This window comes from Culex quinquefasciatus, chromosome 2 (genome assembly GCF_015732765.1).
Source record: "Culex quinquefasciatus strain JHB chromosome 2, VPISU_Cqui_1.0_pri_paternal, whole genome shotgun sequence".
Lineage (NCBI taxonomy): Eukaryota > Metazoa > Arthropoda > Insecta > Diptera > Culicidae > Culex > Culex quinquefasciatus.
In genome coordinates, this window is record NC_051862.1 from 114,570,432 (window position 1) to 114,587,050 (window position 16,619).

Genomic DNA, 16,619 nt, shown 5'->3' on the forward strand with positions numbered 1-16,619 from the left:
ATAAAAAGCAATGCCATCTAGCGGTAAAGCGAGCACGAGACTCTAGTTTGCTTCTCTCACGCTTTGGTCTTTATTACCTGGTCCCTTTTGCTACCCTTTCATACAGGTATGTCTGTGCATTTACAGACCCCACCACACCAGCATTTGTATTTCCTTTCCAAACAATCCAAGGTTGTGGTTGTTTTTCACCTCATTTTACATCTATTCAGAGTTGTTCAGTTCAGTTCAAGTCTCTGCGCGGGAAACACGCAAGAGCGTTTTTGAATAGTTGTGTTCTAAGTCGTTGGAGTATTGTGCTTTTGAGTGAAGGTTTGTAGAAATCAAATGTTATAGTAACGTCGGTTTGCATGTATGGCTAAGTCTAAAGTTTAATATTAAATAAAGTGGTGATATTAAATTTAGAACATATTTTTTTCTCTGTCACAATTTAAACGATTGCATACGATTAGAGATGTCTACAGTAGGTGCACTCCAATGGTACAGAATCATAGAGTGATAACATAGAGGAATGTTTACAATCGAGTCAATATTTCTAACTGTATCCATACTTACGATGCAGCGTACTATACTAAGAAACTGGTTTTTATTAGATTGGCATCAACTCCATTAAAGAAACCTTTTTGCTTGCCTTTATGTTACTTAACAGGTCACGCTGCTTAGCAAAAACAGTGATTCTCTTTCAAACGATAACATCCTCATTTAATAACTTCGAACAGCTAAGGTTGAGAAAAGACGTTACTCCTAGAATAGAAGAACGTCATCGCACAAAGGGGCATAACATTAAATTTTTTTAAATAAAGGCGATTCGTTTACATCATGTTCTCCATAAACATATTTATCTATTATCCCACGTAAATTGATTGTGCTATCAACCCTAGGCTAAGCTATTCAGGGTTTTACATTTAGGACTAAATTTATAATGGATTATTTTCGTAAGTATTTCGTCTATTAGTTGGGTCTCGTGGCGCAGGGGTAGCGGCTTCGGCTGCCGATCCCGATGATGCTATGAGACGCGGGTTCGATTCCCGCCTTATCCACTGAGCTTCTATCGGATGGTGAAGTAAAACGTCGGTCCCGGTTTCTCCTGTCTCGTCAGAGGCGCTGGAGCAGAAATCCCACGTTAGAGGAAGGCCATGCCCCGGGGGGCGTAGTGCCAATAGTTTCGTTTTCGTTTTCGTCTATTGTGAGCTATCTTGTGACAACGACCATTTAGTATTTTTGAGAAAATCGATTTTTAAAGTTTGATGGTTAATGGTTTCAGAACTATGATTGATAGAGTAAAACTTTTTAAAGCAATTGATTTGTATACTATCGCTAAACAATGGCTCCAAGTTTGAACTAATTTGGTTACATTAGTTAATGATACAGTAAATAATGTAAACACAAATCTGAAAAGCACGTGTTACAAGTATGCCTTAAAAGTGAAAAATGCACATCGTGTTATAGAATTTCCATACAAACTAAAATGAGCTGAAATTAAAAGTTCAGGATATTTTCAAAAACAAAAGATGGAATTGCTTTTCAAAATTGTGTAGGGGAACAGCATCTAATTCCAGCGTGCCTCTAATGTTGGCAGGTCAGAACTTTGACATTCAATTAAAGCTAATTAACAGCATTTTCAACTGAAATCGAGTGATAAATAGCTCAATAAGAAGTGAGCAAGCAAGTTTCTATCAAAAGTTTTGCAAAATTAGTTGTTTAAATAGTTAAAATCAGCCAATTGGATGGAGTTAGGAGCGAGTGCTTAACCTGCCAAACATACGAGAATTTCCCCTATGTTAAGATATTTTTCAGCATTTTCCAACAACTTGTATGACGTGTCAAAATACCCCGCTTACCATCCTTAGATGTCTGCTTAGATTAAATCTTAGATCTTAAGGACCATCCATAAGCCACGTAGACACTTTTTTGGAAATCTAAACCTCCCCCCTCCTCGTGGACAGTTGTCCATACTTTTTTGTATGGCGCGGACAATCGCAAACATAGTATTGTTCCTGTGCTTCCCCTGAGATGAAAATGTGACGGGACAACATTGTAAAACTGGATTTTTAAAAACAATCGCTACAGTTATGCAAGTTTGATTTTTTAAAATTTTTGTTTTTCTACACATACAAATTGAAAAACGAATATTTTGCTCTTTGAACTAAACAAATTGGTTGAGATTTGTGTTTGATGCCTGCCATTTCTTTTCGTGACGGGACAACGAAACCAGCAGATTTATTAAAAAGCTCCTCTCTCATTAATGGCTTGCAGACCTTATTTGGCCAATAATTTTGGCCTTTGAGATAAGAAAACGTATTTAACGTGAAGACTTCAATCATTGTCATGATTTTTCGTTCAAAGATATAAATTTTGCGTCGCTGTTTAGAATAGTGCCCTAAACATGCTGATTCCTTTTGGTAACGATTATCTCATTCCATGTTAAACTATGGAAATCGTCATTAATCAATGATTGCCGACTAGGACGTCAATGACTGTGCCACAAAATTATATAAATTTTGAAGCACATTTGATTTGGACAGTGTTGCGTTCCTCACGCACTCGTGAGCGCTCACTTTTCGCTCATTCGTGAGGAGGAGCGCTGCACGAGCTAGCTCACGTTTGCCCACGCTCACGTTTGCTCCGTTTTTTTTCAGCTCGCGTTTGCCCCACGCTCGCGCTCGCGCTCATTTTTGGTTCACGGAGCGATCACTTTGGAAGTATCGCTGATCGTTTAACTCTTTGAGTCAGTTTTTTGTTTTTCAATCCTACACAGAAAAAAATAATGTAAATTTGGAAGCTGTAATTTTTGAAGGTTGAATATTACCTCTTTTATGATGTAATTTTACTTCAATTTAGACTGAAAAAGTGACATTACACCAGAAAAGTGGTAAAATTACACATTTCCAGAGGTAAACTTACACCTTTTTTCTGACATAAAAGATGTACCCCTTCCCAGATGTAATATTACCATGATTTTTTTTCTGTGTAGTTAGATTTTGTACTTAAGGCGCAGCATGTCAGTGGAAACAAAGGAAGGGTATGAGCGCGTGAGCGTAAAGGACTGTAAACCTTAGAAAAATTTACAAAACAATGAAATAATTAAAGAAGATTTATGCTGGGGTGTGTTTTATTCAATGTTATATGCTTGGTTGATTAAAATATAAAATTAAACTGTTTTATGTACCTAAACAGTTTGTTGGCTACCATTCCAGCGTGCAGATTAGAATGAGCAATCATTAAACAAAAGTCATTCCATTTAATAAATCGTGCAGTGCTTGGAAACGGCTGATCATTTTTATAAAGTTTAAGTTTATCTTTCTCATTCTAGAAAATAGGGTAAAATTGTTGAAACAGTTCTCTTTTTACAAAAAATGCCTCCAAATTGCTAGTGTTTGAAGTAACCCATTTGTCAATTAATTCATTTTTTGTACATATCAGTGCATCAGCAGTCACGTCAATGATTTTTTACATTAATAATGAGTTAGCTCTTTGTTAGCACACTCAAGAGTGAATCATTCTGCCCCTTGGTTAATTCTGAATTTAAATACGTATATTTCGGTTCGCCGACTAAATCCATTTTATTGCTTACTTTTGTTTGTTTGACCACTTTCTTTCTTTGTTTTTGTTACCTGTGCTGAGATAGTTCTAGAAACTTCGTTTCAAACAGTCAGATGCTTCAACAGGAAAAAAAAACTACCTACTTTGGCTCACCAGTTCACGTGAGCGCAAAATACTCCGGTGAGCGTGAGCGAGCGCGAGCTACCTGATAAAAACTCACGCTCCAGCTGGAGCGAGCACGCTTTCCGTGAGCGCTCGCTCATTCGCAACCCTGGATTTAGATCAAAAATTCTTTCAGTGGCTTCAAGAAGGCAACAACCGGCACATGCTGATTCCTTTTGGTGCTGAAATTCGTAAAATTGAATTTAATGCAAAATATTTTATAGTGATGATCAATTTTCTTCGAAAATGATTGACGGCTTCACCTTAAAGCACATTGCAATTATTGATTCAGTAATAAAAATGAAATCTTTTATTCAAAAATCTCATTGAAAATTAAAGAAAGTGAATTTTGGTGTAGCTTCGCTAAGAATCGGTCTAATTAATAATTTTACATTAATCCTCTACTGCCCACCATTGAAAAAATAATATCCTCTTTTGGTAAAAATGAGTTATTAGCAGAGGATGTTCTAACGCATCTTCTGAAACTTGAATTTTATTAAAATAGTGTTTAGATTTGGCTGCCGATGCGAAAACCAAACGACTCTTATGGGAAATTGCATTGACGGAGATTTGGTGACAAACACTAAAACGCGTTTTTCTCGGAATACTTGATTTGGCATAATAGCCGAATTTTCAATTATGGGCAGTCTACTACTACCCAATATTTTTATCTAATGTTATTATCATTCATTTTTTTAGCTTTTGAGCAATGTTGTGATTGTGATATTTACTTATTTTTTTTTTCATTTATCAATTCAGGCTTTTGTTGTAGCGAGCTGAGCTTCGAAGCGCTATCTCGTCATCCGGCAAAAACATATATTTTTTTACAAGACTTGACGTTTTGCTAATGTGCCTCCTATGATTATAATGACATTTTTTTTACCTATTCCTAAACTAATAGAAACCGGTTCCAGAATGGCCAAAGCCAACTTATAAGTGTATAAACCTTCAGTATATGAACCCAACGCAACAAAGAGCCGACCATTTTGAACTGATTCGCGTTCAAACCAAACCGGCGAATTTTTGTATATATATTAGCTTGACCCATTATGAAGTCATGTCGAAGAATTCTAGGTACTCACTTCTTAAATGATAGATTATGATGTTTAAAACTATGTTTTCTTAGACAAGAAAAAATAATAAAATACTTTCACGCACCCTCTCTTCGATTTACTGAAAAAAGTCACTTTTTGAACAAATTGTCTAAAATCGCATGTAATCAATACAAAAACTGTTTGGTGTGTATTTTCTTCATGCGATAGGTCAATTTTGTGACAAAATTTAAGTTTTTGGCTTCTTCCAGAAATTCTTATTTAATTTGGGGGGGTGGCCCATTTTCCCAGTATAACCAATGCAAGCAGCTTGTAGGCAATTTTATGGCGAAAACTTTTCCCTCTGAGAAAATGCAATTTCGACACTCCGGAGCCGAGATATTTTAGTTTTGGTGAGAAAAAAGTGTTAGTTTTTAAAATATCTCAGAATTTACAAACATGGCCTACTAATTACACGACGTTGCAAGCATATACCTTTAGTGCAAACAGTGATGTTTTTGAGCTTGGCCCTTTTGGAATGTTATTTACGTGTTTTAGCTGCAATTTAAGTCGCTTGTAACTTCAGTCAAATCTTGGTTTTCGTTCCACTTTGATTGATATTTTAATCACAGAACTCTTTATGTTTATTGTTATATTCTATGGACGAAGGAGAGATTGTAAGCACCTTATGTGTAAGATCTTGGAGGTGATCAATTTTTTGACAGAAAATCGCTGGGTTCTCAGATTCTCGTGTCCACACTTTCTATTAGGCACTTTAAAAATCGCTGGGTTCTCAGATTCTCGTGTCCACACTTTCTATTAGGCACTTTAGTGAGTGGAATTGCATTTTGAGTGCCTTATCCCCACTTTTAATTAGACACTTTTCTGAAAGTTTCATCCAAATCGGAGCACCTCGATACGACCTCTAGAATAAACCGAGCAACATCTACAAATACTGCCCCTTAAAACTTTTTCGTTGAGAGCAGATGGGAATCTAACTCAGGACCATTCGCTTACAAAGCGAAGCGAGCTAATATTTTTGATATCTCGTGACGGCAAGGCGGTACAACCCCTTCCATTTTTGATCTTTCGAAAAAAGTGCGTGTTTTTCAATAATTTGCAGCCTGAAATATGGATAGTTTGGGAATTTGGTGCCACAGGGAGTTTATGTAAAGTTGGACGCCCATTTCGAAAGCGTACTCAGAATTCCGAAAAAATGTAAAAAAATACAAAAATAGTCCGTTACTCGACTGTAAAAAATATTGGAACATGTCATTTTATGGGAAATTTAATGTTTAAAAGGGTATTTTTTTCATATGAAACAAAAATTATCATTATACAATTTCGTGTTTTTTCTAACTTGGCAGGATATTTTTTTAGAGTGTAACATTGATCTACAAAGCTTTAGAGCAGACAATTACAAAAAATGATTTGTAAACATAAGGGGTTTGCTTGTGATGGTTCACGAGTTATCGTGAACTTACGAAAAAAAAGTTTGAAAAAGTTGGTCGTTGTTTTCGAATGTCGAATGAGGGTCGCTCCTTCGTCACGAGATATCGAAAAATGGAGCTCGATTTCGTGATAAGGGACAAAAGCTACAACTTAGAACAGGCCCTAGAGTCATTTCATCCGGCCCGCGAAGGCTTTTCAATATATTTCTTTGACCGGCCCTTAAGGCAAATATTCAATAAATTAATGAATTTCAAATAAAAAATACATATACATAAGTTTCACTTCAAAATTGCGCATATTGTTCCAAACATCTAATTACGAACATTTACTTGTTTTTTTTTGCTTTTGCAATAAAATGTTGCCAAATCGACGTATTTTGGATTTAATGTTTAATTTTTTCCATTTTTTGTTTGAAATTCAAACATTTTTTATGTTTGAATTTTATTCTTGTCTAAAAATGAGCAAACAGACACTTAATTTGAATTTATTGAAGTTGTGTGTGTGTTGTGTTTACTCAAGTTATTCTTTTCTGAGGAAATTAATTCAAATTGATTTTTTTTATCAAATGAGTTAGCCAAAAATAATGAATTTGTTAAGAACAACTTTTCAGTGATAAAGATTTGTTCAAAAAAATCTTGAAAAGGAGAATTAACCATACTGAAAATAAAGATCACTGCAAATATTTTTGAAATATTTAAAAATGTCTCAAAATGAGTCAAGAAATTATGGAGAAAAAAAAATTAACTTCAATAGTTGAGCAATTCTCTACCAAACCCGAAAATGGATTTTATTTGTATTTTTTGATTTGGCTCAAACTTTGTGGGGGCCTTCCCTATGACCAAATATGCTATTTTGTGTCATTGGTTCACCCATACAAGTCTCCATACAATTTTGGCAGCTGTCCATACAAAAATGGTATGTAAATATTCAAACAGCTGTAACTTTTGAGTAAATTTTCTGATCAATTTGGTGTCTTCGGCAAAGTTGTAGGTATTGTTGAGGACTTTTGAGAAAAAAATATGTACACGGAAAAATTTTTTGCAGATTTTTTAATCAATTTTTTTTTTCACTAAAACTCGATTTCCAAAAATACGTATTTTTTATATGTTTTTGGGGAAAAAATATGGAAAAAACAATCCGCAACTTTTGAGCCATAGAGAAACATGGCCAAAAAATCTGCCGCCGAGTTATGAATTTTTGAAAAAATAGTGATTTTTGGAAAAAATCTAAGTTTTATGCAAGAACAAGTTTGACATTACTTTTTAATGCAAAATTGAATTTGCAATTGAAAAGTTTTTTACAGATTTTTTGATAAAGGGCTCCGTTTTCAAGATATAGCCACCGAAAGTTTGATTTTAGCGAAATATTTGCAGTTTTTCAATTTTTAAAAATAGTGACCATGAGTGACCATTTCTAAAAATATTTTTTTTTGAAAAGTTCTGAAAATTTGCTATAAAATTGTCTAAGAGACATTGAAGATTGGACCTCTGGTTGCTGAAAATTAATGGTCCGATTTTCAATGTTAATGCATGAAACATTCGTGAAATTTTCCGATCTTTTCGAAAAAATTATTTTGAAATTTTTTAAATCAAGACTTGCATTTTAAATGGGCGTAATATTCAATATTCGGCCCTTCTAAAATGTTAGTCTTGATTTAAAAAATTTCAAAATATTTTTTTCGAAAAGATCGGAAAATTTTACGAATGTTTCATATGATATCATTGAAAATCGGACCATTAATTGCTGAGATATCGTCATTAGAAAAAGGTGGGTTGTTTTAGTGAGATTTAGAAAACTTCAATTTTCGTGTTTCTTTTTCTTAAAGCGGCTCTATCTCAGCAGCCCGAGGTCCAATCTTCAATGTCTCTTAGACAATTTTATAGCAAATTTTCTGAACTTTTCAAAAAAATATTTTTAGAAATGGTCACTCATGGTCACTATTTTTAAAAATTGAAAAACTGCAAATATTTCGCTAAAATCAAACTTTCGGTAGCTATATCTTGAAAACGGAGCCCTTTAAAAAAATCTGTAAAGTACTTTTCGATTGCAAATTCAATTTTGCATTAAAAAGCAATGTCAAACTTGTTTTTGCATAAAACTTCATTTTTTCCAAAAATCACTATTTTTTCAAAAATTCATAACTCGGCGGCAGATTTTTTGACCATGTTTCTCTATGGCTCAAAAGTTGCGGATTTTTTTTTCCATATTTTTTCCCCAAAAACATATAAAAAAATCTCGAAAATAAAAAAAAACTTATTTTGGAAAATTGAGTTTTAGTGAAAAAAAAAATTGATAAAAAAATCTGCAATTTTTTTTCCGTGTACATATTTTTTTCTCAAAAGTCCTCAACAATACCTACAACTTTGCCGAAGACACCAAATTGATCAGAAAATTTACTCAAAAGTTACAGCTGTTTGAATATTTACATACCATTTTTGTATGGACAGCTGCCAAAATTGTATGGAGACTTGTATGGGTGAACCAATGACACAAAATAGCATATTTGGTCATAGGGAAGGCCCCCACAAAGTTTGAGCCAAATCAAAAAATACAAATAATTTCCGGTTTTGGTAGAAAATTGATCATATGTATTTTTCACAATTTTTGAAATTTGTGTGCGTATAATATCATTTTAAAATATTTTGTAAAATATTTGAATGAAGGTGCACAACAACGCAAAAAGTAGTTTTTCTAAACAAGATTTGGATCCAAATTTTGTTTTAATAAATTTCATCATGCCTCATTGATTTTTTTTCAAAATACATTGATGTATTGAAAAATTGAAATCAAAAAACTTGCAACGACCAATGATATTTGATGTTTTTCTAAATATCTGAGTATCTAATTGCAATCGACAAAAACAATTTTGAAAAAAAAACAATGTAAAAAAACTAAATTTGTTTTTGACGGTTATCTCTGTTTTTGTCTTTCATACAATCTTATAATCTATATTTGGTTACTTTAAAAGAATCGATAAAAATAATTTAAAGGAAAAAAAATGATTTTTTCAACTTTTATCAAACATTAATTCCGGCCCACAACTGCTTCAACAAAAACAGATATGGCCCGCAGGGCCAAAAGGTTGAGCACCCTTGACTTAGAACAAAGTTTCATGCAAATCGAAGAGGGATCCGGGCTACTTTTCCGGTTTCGTGTGAGTCGGCGGAGATTACCCATATACCCATATACTAATTTATCAGTCATTTTTACACGAAAAATATACTACACCCAACTAGCAATCGCATGATTGTGATGCATGGCGGCATGAAAGTATATCAGAATCTGCATGAAATCTGTCCTCATGCATTTTTTGCGATATAGGAGTATGACATTTTTGCCCGTTACCGACAATTATCGACATTACCGACGGCTTTTTGGTTGTATTTCACAAAAAAAAACACTTAGCAGAACGAGAATTGAACCTTCAACTTCTTGGTTGTTGGACCGACACGCTACCACCGCGCCATGGACGCTTGATGAAAAGTGAGTGAAAGAGCACCAACATATGCTTCTCTTTGGAGTCGACTACTTTATCGACTTTATTTTGCTGGGTGAGATAGGACGCTGTCTATTTTTAAACGATGATTCAGCACTTTTCCACTCTTGCGCTTAAAAAAACCAAATGGCAGCACGATGTAACGCCACGTCCCTATGATCTACGAGCTTGCTGCAAAAAATGTTAGAAAATATGACATTATCTGCAGCAAATCCAATGTTGCAGATTTTGAGATATATGTTTCCTTTGGGTGTACACAGCTAAAAAAGTAGTAATTCAGCTGCGTGTAAAAGGCCTGGGTGTAAAATAAATATTGCATTATTTTATGAAATTTTATGTGATTTTACACTCTGAAATATGTAGCCCATCAGTATGGGAAACCTACTTGACCGAAATGTGAAGCTCATATATGCGTTTATCCTTCCAGCTTTTCATCGGTCTGATGGCCGAGTGGGCTAAGGCGCCAGTCCTTACTGTTGGTGCTGGATTTGAATCCCGTCGGTTGCAACTTTTTTTTTTGTGTTTGCAAAAATTGTACATGCAATGTGTAATATTAAGTGTTTATTTTGACGAAGGTGATGTGCATGCTTTTGCATGCGATTTTACCATCGGATTTTTTACTGTGTAGTTGTATGAAAGATCTTCAACTATCTTTAAATTGACTGAGATTGCATAATACAGATGATCCCTATTTGATCAAATCTCCGTACTCACCCGTAACCTACACATTAACGAGGCATTGCTGAGCGTTATTTTCGTAGTTAAAACTCGTTAAAAACCAAGCACTGCAATGAAAAGCAACGAATGTTGCAATAAAAGTTGGTGACTGGACAAGTACCAAAACCATCTAGGATTTGACTCATAACGGTTTACAAACATAGTTTGGGGGACATTCAACAGCCACGTGCGCATCTGGCAGGGGAGAAGTTAGGCTTCGTAGTTTATTGAATCTATGATCTGGGGTCTGAGAGTTGGTTGCTTTACGCACAACACGCCAGCATTCGTTTAAATGCTTGCATGCAGCCATGTTCAAGGTTAAACACAAAAGAAAAAAAAAACTCTTGCTTCAGCGGAGCGATTCGAAAGCTCCCATCATATTCATTATTTTCTCATTTCAATGCAAAGCAACCTTGACTTCTGATTTCATAAGAACAGTAATGGAGAAGACGTTTTAAGAGGATTTTGAGGCTGAAAATTTACCATTTCATCATTGTACACCACAAAAATCACATTACACAAAGAGACAAATTGTAGTTCGCTCAACATTAAGCGGACTCAGTTACGATCTTACCAAACATAGAAAGCCCGCTAGGCTTTCTATTTTTTCTAAATTTCTTAAAATACAACTTAACTAAATCTTTAGTACGGACCCAATCAACCCATTGGTTGACAAGGTTTGCCATGGCCAGTCAAACAAACTTGAACTAAAGTAATTGAACGTATGAACAACCGCGGTCTATGCGAAGAAGGTCAATAAGAAGAACAGAGTGAGCCAAAAAAAACTATCAAATGTAACGGCGAGATGCAGTGGCTCCACATGCGGGCACTCTCTTCTTTTGCCTTTCGGATAAGTTGAAGTGGTTGCACAAGTTTGGCTTGTTATGAAAGATGACGAACGTAATTGAGGATAGCCAAACTACTTAAACGCGCCAATTGTGGTTTCATGAGGCAAGAGCGCGGTTACCATTATGACCAATACCTGTCGAAATTCGCCGAAAATAAATAATTATTAGGACATCTTCAATTCACTTAAAATCTTAAGGTTTTGCTCGGCTTATTTCAAAAGCAAGGACTAGGGTATTCGTCCCTATTTTGGACTTAGTACCTATATTGAGCCTCAAAAATCAAAATCAAACCATCCACATTAACGACCCCGGGTCTTTTGTGGTCTCTATTGCAAGTCACTGCAGCCTACCAAACTTAATTTGACGAAATTTTGCATTCCACCAATTTGCAGGGAACTGCCACTTGGGAATGATACTTGCTGTTATTAGCTTCAGTTTGATTGGCAAATTAATTCACTATTTCCTTTTAAATAGGAAAAAACGGAATAAACATATCACTCGTCAACTTTTTCGTGGAAAATTACTAGTTAATGGGCAACTATTAATTCTAGATTACTTTTTCAAAACAACCAATGCGCCATGGGTTACCTATGTATATAGGACCTTTTGAAAAAGTAAGCGAGAATTTTCCACGAAGAAGTTGACGAGTGGTCCAAAATTTTCACCACTTTTGCTTACCGCTTCTTGACACTCAGCGTCACGGTTTTCATCACTCGGTACACGAATGAGAGCCTTCCCTCGAATCTCAAACCACCAGCAATAGGTTTTTATTGGCGGTTAGCATTATCCCGTTTCAAAAAACAATCACTGAAATGCCATCGAACAATTATATAATTGATCAAAGTTACATACCTGTAGAAAATCACAAAATTTTATATTACAGAATATTTGTTAAATCCACTTAAAAGATGATAATTAATCACTCCTGAAAGTTTCATGAAGATATTTCATGATTATACTGAGTAATAGACCATTTCGTCGCCATCGTGCTAACTTGTCGTACGTGCATTTTGGGCCAAATTGAGTTAAGAACGCCATTTTGTGCAGCTCACAATGCCTCACCTTTTGACCTTCACAGATCCTCAAAATTCTATTTCAATCCTGAGATATTCAACAAAAACCGAAAAAACTCCGTGCATTTTTGTCACTTTACATATGAAAGTAGTTTCAATCTTGTCGTGCTATCTTGTCACTCCATGAAAATTGATGTAAGTGCGACAAAAGGCCAAAGGGATTTCAGGCCAGGAAAGTCAGGATGCGTTTGTCGCACGTACAAGCTAGACTACAGTAAACATTTGTAATTATAACTCGGAACTCCAGCAACCAACTTCAACCAAACTTTGGGACAATGCACAGAATGGTGAGCCAAACAAAAAGTGTTTGTTATTGTTTACATTGCGTGCTCTCGTTTTTGAATATTCAAGGTCAAACATTAAAACGCGTTTTTCTCGGAACGTCAAAATGGCGGGTGCGACAAGATAGCACGACGACGTCGAATTTAAGCTTAAAAATTTTGCTATGCGCGAAGCGGGCTGTCAAATTTTGTTGGCGTTTTTCTCTAAACCCCGAGTTGATTTACGGGTGCCACGATATCTCGAGATGGGATGGACCAAATTGGCTGAAAATTGAGGTGTGCATGACGAAGCCCAATTTTTAAAATTTGCTTTTTAAAAAAATACAAAAATCAAAAACTAACGGGGTTTTTTAACGAATAACACAAAAATATGTTTATCTTTTTTTTAAATAAACTTCCTGAAAATCGGGTTTCGTCATGCACTCGGAATCGGTTAAACGAGTCTTCACAAAAATTTTGAGCCGATTTGGTCAAGACAGTATTGAGAGTCTGTGGTTGACAGAGCAGCGAGTCAGACGTGCGTCCCTCACACACCAAAAAAGTGCTGAAAAGTGCAAAAATGCCTCACGGCAAGAAAAAGAGGCGGTCCTCACCAGCAGGATCGGCAGATTTGAAGAAGCTAAAGAATGCCGAAGCGCTACCTGCAAAGCCGGGCAGTTTGGGCAAGGACGCTCAAAATTCGTCTGGAAACCAGTTCGCTACCCTCCCTGTGGACGTGAGCGAGAAGGAAGAATTTGAACGACGGGAAAAGTTGCCACCCATTTTTGTGAAAACATTGTCATCGGACTCGGTGCGAAAGTGGCTTATCAAATCTGGTGCTTTACGAGCTTCCATTCGCTTGTGTGCTGATGGACTCAAAATTCTGCTACCTACCAGAAAGGATTACAACTACGTTCGGGATTTCCTGAACAACACAAAGAGTGAATACTACAGCCATGATGATCGAGGTAAACGCCCCATGATACAGGTCCTCGGAGGCCTGTATGACATGGATGTGAGTGTGCTGAAAGAAGAGTTCAAAACTCTTAAGTTAAACGTGATCGAAGTCTTCAAGATGACGAGACACAACAAGGACATCAAGTATCGTGATCAACTGTACCTGGTTCATTTCGAGAAAGGATCGACAACGCCGTCTGAGCTGAAAGCAGTTCGGGCAATTTTCAAAATCATCGTATCTTGGGAACGTTATCGTCCAGTGCACCGTGACGTGACACAGTGTTCGAACTGTTTGCAGTTTGGACATGGTGGAAGGAACTGTTTCATCAAGAGTCGTTGTGCAACCTGCGGAGGTGAGCACAAAACTCAAGCTTGCGAAACAATCAACGAGAACATCGAAGCTAAATGCTTCAATTGCGGCGGCGACCATTCTACTAAGAATCGAAGCTGCCCAAAACGAGCTGAGTTTGTAAAAATTCGGCAGCAAGCGACGACGAGGCACCAACCAAATCGTCGCAAAACACCACCAACTTTCACGGACGTGGATTTTCCTGCTTTGGCGTCACCTGGAGCGGGATCTGTTCGAGTGGTTCCAAATCTGCAGCCATTGCCGTTGATTCAGCGGCAAAAAGTTGCAGAGAACACAACACCTCCTGGCTTCAGTCAGCAACTGAGGGAAAACCAACCAGCATCAACAGGTGAAGACAGTAGTAACCTGTTTTCACCACAAGAACTTCTGAACATTTTCATCGAGATGACAACAACACTGCGTGGGTGCAAAACTCGCCAGGAACAAGTAAGAACGCTTGGAGCATTCATCTTAAAATACAGTTCATAGTTTACTCGTTCTAATGATTTTAATAATTCAAAGAATTTTTATTTTAGTTTTAAGTTAGGATTAGTTGTTAAAGTGATTTTTTTCTTTTTTTTACCCAAATGTATTCGATTAAATGCAATAATGTAAAACAATTTGAAATAAATGAATGAATGTGAACAGTAATAATAAAACGAAAAATACAACAAAGATGAAGAGCATTTAGCCATACCACTTAGAATGTAAATGAAATGTAATTATTATAAGAAAGTTCAATAAAGACATATTTAATTTAAAAAAAGACAGTATTGAGATATCGTGGCACCCGTTTTTTGAAACTGCTAACGTGAAATTGCTATATATCGGCAATGATGCAACCAAATATCTTCAAATTTGTTTTGTTAGTAGGTGAAAATTGAATCGCTTTGCGCAAAGCGAGGACTAAACCAATCGTTCCCAAACTTTGGGGAGTTGTTTAGGACCCCAAAAGTAACTGAAAAATTGCTGTGCTGGAAAATCGATTTTGATATTACTGGGTCATTCCACCTGAGGTGTGCAAGAAAAAATGCAACTTAGAAAATTACCATTTCCGATTCTGCTCATATTTGGCAGAGCTGTTGAGACTATCAAAACATGCAAAAATCCCGAATTTCATCCAAATCGGACCATCCCCTCCATTTTTGTACCCTCCCAAAAAATTGACTTTTTGGCGATTTTTGAGCGAAACCTCTATCTTCAAACGACGATAACTCAGGAACCACAAATCTTAGAGGGTCGGTCTTAGACTCAATTTTGAAGGAAATTGGACGTAGAATCCATTTCCGCGATCATAGTTTAGATTAAAATATTTTGTCTACCTGTTTTTTAATGCCCTGAGAAAAAAATAAAAAAAAATAAGTGTGTGCTCATACTAACCTCTGACTTTTTGCCGATATACATGTATCAAACCATCCACATTTACGACCCCCGTGTCTTTTGTGGTCTCTATTGCAAGTTTCTGCTCGAAACTAGGAGTCCGAAGGCTTGAATAAGGAGAGCACCCAAACCTCTTTCTACTCCAAGGAACCTTCCACCCCAGTGTTTGAACTGACGACCTTTGGATTGCGAGTCCAACCGCCGCCAGCGATTCCACCGGAGTAGGCTTGGTTTGGTGTGTTGTTTGTACTTATGGCATGGAGACGACTCCTACACCTGGAATGACTTAACGGCCTAACAACCAAGGCCGGGACCGACATTTTACATCCTCATCCGATGGAAGGTTGGAGCAGATGGGAATCGAACTCAGAATCATCCGCTTACAAAGCGGAAAGCTTAGCCATTCGGCCACGCACTGCTCAGTATAGAAATACATGTATGTAACCCCTTAATTTCGGAGACGATGGCTGTATTTACAGTCCATTTGGCAATTCTACAAACTGTGACAGTGTGTGCGTGGCTTTCACATCTCAATGTCCTTACTCGCGTAGTACGGGTACGGCGCAACAAAAATTTGATTATTAATGAAATAAATTATGCTCATTCCATTTATGCACGTAATTTAACTGTAACTCGTTAAATCAATCATTCTAATGATGATTTTTGGCTTGAAACCGCACAACGATTAAGCTTGTTTGGTAACTCACTTTTTGGGACTGAACTATACGAGATGGGGCTGAACCGTTCGTCAGAAAAGTTCACCACGCGCTTCGAGATTTCAACCAATTAGAAAGTAGGCCGAAAATATGCACAAAGAAGGTCGTATGCTAGGAGCAATATCCCCAAAATAGGGGCAAAAAGTTTTTTAGTTTGTTGTGCTTTTACAGCGATATAAGGTATTTTAATCAAAATGTTGATAATTTACGAGCATAAGCATTAAAAAACAACTTATTCATGTAAAACAAACAAGGCTGCCAATAGCATCCTTTGAGAATACATCAAATTAAAAGTGCGCTCTGCTTAGTAAGCCCAAAACAGAGACAAATATCCTACTCGTGAATTTATAGTGTTCAATAAATTAATATTTTGGTTTTAAGCCTATAACACTCTCTCTTCGACGAACACTCAAAGCGTGTTCTAGCGTGTTGCTCGTACTGACTCAAAGCAAGAGTGAGATGTAGGTGTAAGGGCAGTGCGTGTTCGTCGGGAACCTAGTGCATAAGATCGGTCAAGCCCCGATCTTACACTGAAAATTGCGAATTGCAAATTTAAGCCTACAACTTCGACTCTAAAAACGACTCCAAACAAAGTCGTTTAAAACAAGCCTACACCGCAAATTTTGGGTTTGACAAAG

General features: G+C 36.5%; 1 protein-coding gene across 1 annotated transcript in view; it reads left to right on the plus strand.

Moving 5' to 3' along the window:
- The first annotated feature begins 204 nt into the window (after positions 1-204).
- Positions 205-16,619, plus strand: part of LOC6042605 (putative fatty acyl-CoA reductase CG5065) — a 32,800-nt gene continuing 16,385 nt past the window's right edge. Inside the window, exon 1 of the mRNA XM_038255749.1 lies at positions 205-309. The gene's annotated coding sequence lies outside the window, so the exon portion shown is untranslated. The remainder of the gene's footprint in view (positions 310-16,619) is intronic.